This window comes from Trematomus bernacchii, unplaced genomic scaffold, assembly GCF_902827165.1.
Source record: "Trematomus bernacchii unplaced genomic scaffold, fTreBer1.1, whole genome shotgun sequence".
Classification (NCBI taxonomy): domain Eukaryota; kingdom Metazoa; phylum Chordata; class Actinopteri; order Perciformes; family Nototheniidae; genus Trematomus; species Trematomus bernacchii.
In genome coordinates this window covers 263,935-271,481 of record NW_022987731.1, presented here as the reverse complement: position 1 = coordinate 271,481, position 7,547 = coordinate 263,935, and positions in this window count along the sequence as shown.

Sequence of the window (7,547 nt, the reverse complement as noted above, 5' to 3'; positions counted from 1 at the left end):
AACTTCTCTCCTTGTTGCAGTTGTATCCCTGGTCTCCGCCATTTCCTGACTGAGTCAGACTCTTGGTCTCCTCTTCCCTCAGGATCTCAGGACTCTCGACTACTTCTCTGTACTCCACAGCAGCTGTCCTCATCGAGCGAGCGAAGTGCGTCTCGGACTGGTGGATAGTCACTTTTATATTCTCGAACAGACTGGGATGTGCTCCGCCCACGGTTTTACCCAGTGGGCCCTCCCATAAGACGAGGTCTCCAACTATCCTCAGTCTTTGTGGAGCGAGTCTCCCCTCTCTGTGACTGATGAGAAGTTCGACATGGTCTGGTCTCTTCAGTTCCTCCGTTGCAACCTCTGGAAAGAACCTCTTTAGCTGTTCAGGTCTGACGCTCCGATGCACTTTAGCGATCTCCTCTAGGCCATAACAAACCAGCTTGTGAGCCCTCACAGTACCTTTTGGGGTCTTGACTCTTACTCGCAGGAGGTACCTCTTCGTCTTGACTGTCACGGTCATTCCTCCAACTCCATGCACAACCAGAGTGACTTCTTCTCTGCTCAGACCGAGCCTGTCAGCCGCTACATGAGTGATGTAGTTGGTGTCTGATGCGAGGTCAGAGCTCCGATCTTCTGCCCCGCGTTGGCAGTGACTTCCAACAGCATCGTGATGACAGGGTGCTCGGTGAGTCTATTCTTCTCCAGAAGTCCACCTTCATCCTTCCTAGCGCTCCTTGTCACTGAAGTCTTGTTGCTGTTACTGAAAGCTTTCTTGATCTCCGCCGCCGCCTCTGGGGAACATTTGGACAAGGCTAGCTTTTGTTCTTCTGTTAGCTCCCTTACCCTCTCGCTGCATTTTCCAAGTTTCCCCTTTGGTAGCTGTTCCCATTTTGGACAGAGGAGGTAGTGGTGGTCCGAGGAGGTCCCCTCTTGGCAGTCTTCCCTGTTGCAGAGGAACCTGTCTGTGCACTCTTCTACCACGTCGTGACATCCAAGACAAACGCGGAATGCTCCTACCTTCTTCACAGCAGTCTTTCTCTCAGCCAAGCCAAACCCCTTGAACTTCTTGCAGAACTTGTTATTGTGTTTCTCCTCTCCACACACGACGCACTCATCTTCTGGAGTGTCCCTTCTGGTGGATTTTGTGTAGGCATACTTTCTCTCGAACCTTTTCCATTTTCTCAGATGGGTGATTCTCACGAAACCACCTTTGGTCATGTCCAGATGTCTCTGTTATTTTCAGTTGTTCCAAGCTCTCTAGAATTTCTTCTTGCTCCTTCAGGAACTTCAGAAGCGCATTGAAATGGTTGACTGGGGTGACACCGTTTTCGGGCTTAGCCTTGAAGATGACCCACTCTCGCTTCACCTGGTCGGGCAGCTTGCTTTCTATAGACCTAATCATCAGCGGGTGGTTGATGGCTCCAGGGTTCCCGAGGTCTGTGAGGTCTGCCAAAGCCTTTTCCACAGCTTGGATGAGGTCTATCACCTTCCTCGGCTGGTCTCCTTTCACAGCTGGTATCTTCTCCAGTTCTGCGACGATCTCCAGTACTCCCAGAACATGTCTTCGACTGTACTGTAGCTGGCCAACTTGACATCATTTTTTACCTTCTCTTCCATGCTGTCTAGAAGCTGGAACTTCTTGACTTCAGGCGACCCGGACGGTTCTCCCTGCTTCTGCAAAGATTCCCAGTCCTTTTTCCAACGGTGAAACTCCCTCATACTGCCACTGAACTTGGGAAGGCTTACCGGCTTGAGTCGTATCTTTGATATCGCTCCCATCGGGTTGTCTCTGGGTTCCGTGCCTGCCACGCCAGTAGTGTGCGCCTCTTCCACTGCTTTATGCTGCGCTTTCATGAGGTCAAACCATGCTTCTTCTGCTGCAATCAGTGCCTCGGCCAATTTAGAGCGTTGGGCCTGGTCTTGCCTTAGCTGAACCAGGGCGAACTGGGCGTGCTCATCCTCTGCTGCAATGCGTGCTTCCTCTGCAGCAATTTGAATCTCGGCGAGCTTCACACGTTGGGTCTCGGCTAACTTGGTGCGCTCATCCTCTGCTGCGGTGCGGGCCAACTCTGCTGCGGTGCGTTCCAACTCTGCTGCGGTGCGTGCCAACTCTGCTGCACCAAGTGCTTTGTTAAACTCAGCTTCCTTTTGACGCTTGAGTGCGTTTTTCCTTGTCTCCAGCTGGCGCACTATCTCTTCCACATCTTTTCTAGCAGTCACAGGAGCCCATCCCCTCCAGGTGCTGTGCACTTCCTTTAATTCCTTAATGAGTATTTCTCAATGTTTAAGCTGCTTTTCGTAATTCTCATAGCTCACCAGGTCAATTTGTGTCGCTTCTGTGTCCTCATAGACCTTTTCAGCTTCCCCGATGGCAAACATCACTTTCTTTTCTCCATGCCTAGACCAAAGGTTTGCTTTAATCACTTCACTGACCTCTTCAAGCCTTTGGCTGGTCTCTCCATCCGTCTTTTCCACGTCTGCCCTCAGCTCTTCTGGTACTTGGTCCTCGTCGCTATCAGCGTTCAGAATTAATTGCATCAGGTATTCACTGTTGGCCTCTGTGACTTTGGTGGCGGCCTTGTGGACTTCACTATATTCTTTCATCAACTCCTCCTCTAACATAGTGTTCACCGTCTTTGTTACTGAGTTCACCTTACGACCTAGAGCCACCTTCGCCCTCGTCCGCAAGTCTTTCAGATGCTTCACTGTTTCCTCCCCCTTAATCAACTCTCTGAATTTAAAGGACACCTATCATTTAAATGATATATTGTAGGGCCATACCTATATAAGGTATATTTATACGTTTCTGTTTTCAAAATACCAAACAGATCATGCATTTTAGCCATGCCTTATTTCGCTCTATGTGCTGTTTGCTGTCTACGGGGCTGATTTTGTGAGCTGCAGCTGACGCCCCTGCAGGAGAGGGAAGCCGTGCTCTGATCAAGTCAAGAGGGGGAGAAAAAAAGATCTCCGTGTTTTATTTATATATACAGTCTATGGTTTTATTATATTATTATAGGCCTATAGAGTCGTTATTCATTTGTTTTAAAGCTCAATAAATAACAAAGAAGACCTTTGACCGGCACTTTTCTAATTGTGTCCGGAAGATTTCAACTTTAACGGACATCTTGACTGGCGAAAGAAACTGAAACTGAAACTCTGCCGCACGGTCCCCTCGTTCCTTGGAAGAGGCGGAGAGGTGGGTGTTTGTCATCTGCTGGTGGACTAACCAGAGAGAATTACAGTGCTTGCCTCGACGGGGAGGGATTGCATTGAATTAAAGCAGCGGGAGCAAACGCTAGCCTCGGGAGGGAGAAAAAAAGCCACAGCGGAGAATAAACAGAAGGGTAACCATGGTAACTATGGGCGGGAAGTCTTCTTCGCTGCTTTTGTGGCAGACACTCACGGGCCGTCTCCACGGCAGCGTTAAAAAATCTTGAAACGCTTCTGCCCATTCACTTTGAATGGGGTGACGTCACTTTTTTTCGCTTTCGCCGAAATGCATTGTGGGCAGGCGAGCGGAGATTCTCAGGATTTTCAAGATCCAAAGTTGAACAATGTTCAACTTTTGAAGCTGAGGAGGAAGCGTCAGCCAATCAAATCCCGTGTACGCAAATCTGACAGTTCAAGCTCTAGCCAATCAAACGGCGTGTATGCTGGGAGAGACATACCGCAGATCATTTCCTCATATTCCAAAAAATGGAGGAGAAATTAGCGGTAGCGAATCAATCACCCGGTGCTTTATGACCAGACCTACCGGGATATAAACCGGAGGAGCCAGGCATGGAGGGAGGTGGCAGAGACAGTGGTATGTTTTCGCCTGTTTTGGGGAGTTTATATCCAGTTTACTTCGGGCTTTTTGGCTTCGTATGTCGCGGGCGGGAGATTCATGTGATTGGTTGATCGCAAAAAAATCCCCAAGCTTCAGATACGCCCACCTCCAAGATTTTTTTAACGCTGCCGTGGAGACGGCCCGTTACAGGCCTGGCATATGTACTACAGCGTCTCCAGCGCTTTCGAGCGGCAATGGCCGGCCGTGGCCCAACCCCACATTCCCCTGATAGGTGGAGAGTTGGCCCAATAGCCGTAGCGCCACTTCTGTGACGTCATAGAAGTGTTCAAATCTGGATCAGTCTGTATCAGATCCGTTGCAGCCCCTTTTTTAGAGATTTGGGTATGGAGGAAAATAGAGAGGGTTGTGGTTTCTGACACTTGGTGAGTTCCCTGGAACACCCCGGGGACACATATTCATGTATAAAAGACGTACAAAAGTGCATTTTGCATGATAGGTCCCCTTTAAGGTTGAGTTGAGCTCAATCTGTCTTGTCCTGGCTAGCTAGCTGGATCGCTAGCTGGTTAGCTCAGTTTTCTAGCCAACAGCTTGGTGCCTTTGGCTTAGCTAGCTTCTCCTTTACTCCCTGGGTAGCTCCGTTTGCTAACCAATAGCTTGGTGTCTTTGACTTTGATAGCTAGCTTGGGTTCGTATGCTAGCACCCTTCAGTCTGCTAGCTAGTTATTGTCTTCTTGCTAGTTAGCTTTATTTGTTGGCAACCTTCAGTCTGATGGCCAGCAACTGCTTCGTTTTCGCTATGCTACCGCTAGCTTCTTTGGCTAGATAGCGCCGAAAAAGTGTCCGTGTTACTCACGTGATCCGACCACGTTAGCTCCGCTAGCTTTGCTAGCCTCGGGCCTTCACTTTCCGCCGACCGTTGCGACCACGGGGTTTCCTTGTCGTCCGGTCGTCAGCTCGACTCACGGACCGGCGTTCCTCGGTGCTTCGCTAGCTTTGTTAGTTTCGTTAGCTTCGTTAGCTACGCTAGCTTTGACGGTCCTTGCTAGCTTTGCTAGCCTCGAGCCTTCACTTTCTGCCGCTAGTTGCGACCACGGGCTATCCTGCTCGTCCGGTCGTGACTGTAGTCTACCTTCCTAGCTGTCTCTCTCCATCGGTTGAAACTTTTATCCCTCCCGTAGAGACAAATCAGATCCTTCATTTGATCTCAGATTACAAACTACAGTAGTTGGCTTTCGTGAGATGTTTAACACAAATACACATGCTGGTGTTAAACTTGACATAACATTCACTCTACATTTTAGTTGTACTGTGAATTGTGTACTGTACTGTAAAGCACTTTGTACATTCGTGTTGAGAAGGGTGCTATATAAATAAAGTTTTACTTACTTACTTACACTCAGGGGTTAAATTGGGCCGGGGCTGTCCGGGGCTAAGCCCCGGCACATAGGACGATGCTCTGACATCACCCTCGCAAATTTGTCATATACAAAAAACTATATGTTAAAACCTTTTTCGTTCTTAATATAGACTATATTTAGTGTCAATATGTGTTGACTTCACTTTCAAATAGCAGATCTCTGTGACCGGATATAGTTTTTTGGCTTAGTGAGCGTGTGTCTCTGGTCCGATCAGGAGTTGCAGCCCGCAGCCCCCCCGCCCGGACTCCGCTGCTCCACATTGAGGAGAGTCTGCAGCGGAGCAGCGAAACCACGTGACCCGTCCTGTAACACGGAGCCCGTTTCCTAAACCAAGCTAAATGTATGTGTGTGTGTGCATAAAGCTGAGTTCTGATCGGTCATAATAACATCGACTTTTGGTGATGATTCAATCGTTTCCAGTGAAATGTACAGCATACTTTTGGCCATAATCTCGCAGCCCTATAACTGAGATTTCATCAAAAATGTTCTCTAGCAAGTGTGCAGAGCAATTATGATTTAAAAAAAGCAATTTGAAGGTTGGATATTTGTAAACATTTGTGTGTGTACATAAATAATTTAAGATGTAAATTAATTTAAATTAAGTAATTTCTATTTGTATTGTGTCATTTGGTGGCATCAATGTTTGCATTTGATACAGATAATGGAGCAGTTGCTTTAGGGCCTCATATACAGTATAGCCCTTAAGGTAAAATCATGAGATCTTCGACACCCCCCCTCCCCCCCCTTCCACACAGAGCCCCCCCACATATCAAATCCCAATTTAACCCCTGCTTACACTCACCATTTATTTGTAAGGATCAGGCTCATGACTTTACGTTCTGATTGTGACAACTAGACAGTTTAATCACACCTGAATTGTAACGGACAGACATATGATTATAATATTTGACAGTGTAGATGAGTCGTTGTTTTGCCTGCATTCCACAACAAAAGAAACAGGATTTTTTTTATTTCGATCAATTGGAGCCAGAGATCTGAGTTTGTTAATAAGTCTGTTCATATTTTTATATAAAAGCTCATAGGCTATATCATCTTGAAGTCATGATTTATGACAAAGAAATGATTGTGTTTTGAGAGAAAACTGAATTCCAAACAGAGAATAAGAAAATAAAATGACATTATACACCAAACAGAAACTGCATTGAGGAAAGAGAAAAAGAGGAAGGAAATAATACATTTCATAATTTGCTGTGTGGTTATTACACAGAATTGATTGCAGGATCTTTCCTCCCTGACCCCTAGATTCCACCGGGTCCGTCTGCGCCGCGTTACGGCTGCGCCGCGGTTTTGGTCCGGCCTCCTCCGGCGTCATACCCTACCAGGTGCATTTCAGAAGCATTTCAGAAGCGGAGCGTCTTGCGTGCCGGCTCGCAGTTTTTGTTGATTTGGGCATATTTCCTGGACAGGCTACTTTGTACAGACAAAGTTAATAATAACTGTAATATTCCAGTTATAAACGACATGAATCAAAGATGTGTTGCTGTATTTTAGTGGTAAAAAAATGCATTCATCATCATAATTATTCTATATATATAATTTACACAGTGCCTGTAAACCGGAGGAGAACGCTGGCATTTCTCCTCCTACTTGAAAGACTATACGGAGGGATAGTGTCTGCAAAATTAGTTTGTGTGTGTGTATATATATATATATATATATATGCTATATATGCTCTGAACGTTCCACTTCCTGCCTGCCCGACATTACCTTACGGCTGCGTTGCGTCAAAAATAGGATTCATCCTAATTTTAGAGGAGCCCTGCGCCGAGACGCTTCTGGGACGCTTCTGGGACGCTTCTGAGCCGTAACGCGCCGCGTGTGGTGGAATAGCACCCATTAGGCGCGTTCACACCAAGTACTTTGCCGTATTTAGTGGCGGCACTCAGTGCCCCGGCACTTATTACCCCAGGGCATTTAGTACAGATCGCGTTCACACCGGAGTACTTTTCCCTGAGGGAAGATTACGCAAATGAGCCGCTGACGTCACTTCGTCTTCTTCTGCTTTTGGTTTACTGGCAGGCCGCAAACCACTTCACGGCGTATACTGCCACCCGGAGTCCCCGGCCGGAAGTCCCCGGAGTTGGGGACTGGCTTCAGTAGAAGCTGCTGGGAGTCCCAGCAGCTTCGACTGAAGCCTTCAGAGTAAATCGCCAGAACGCCTACACCTCCTCATCTCCACCGCTCCCATGTTTTATTTTGTGTTGCCATAAGTTAGTCTCTCTGCGTTTGTGCACTGGGCGAATGCTAATGCTAATAATGCTAATGCCAGGATAATAAAATGACGGCTCTACAAAACATTTCAGAGTTGTACGGGGCGTGGTTTGCAATTC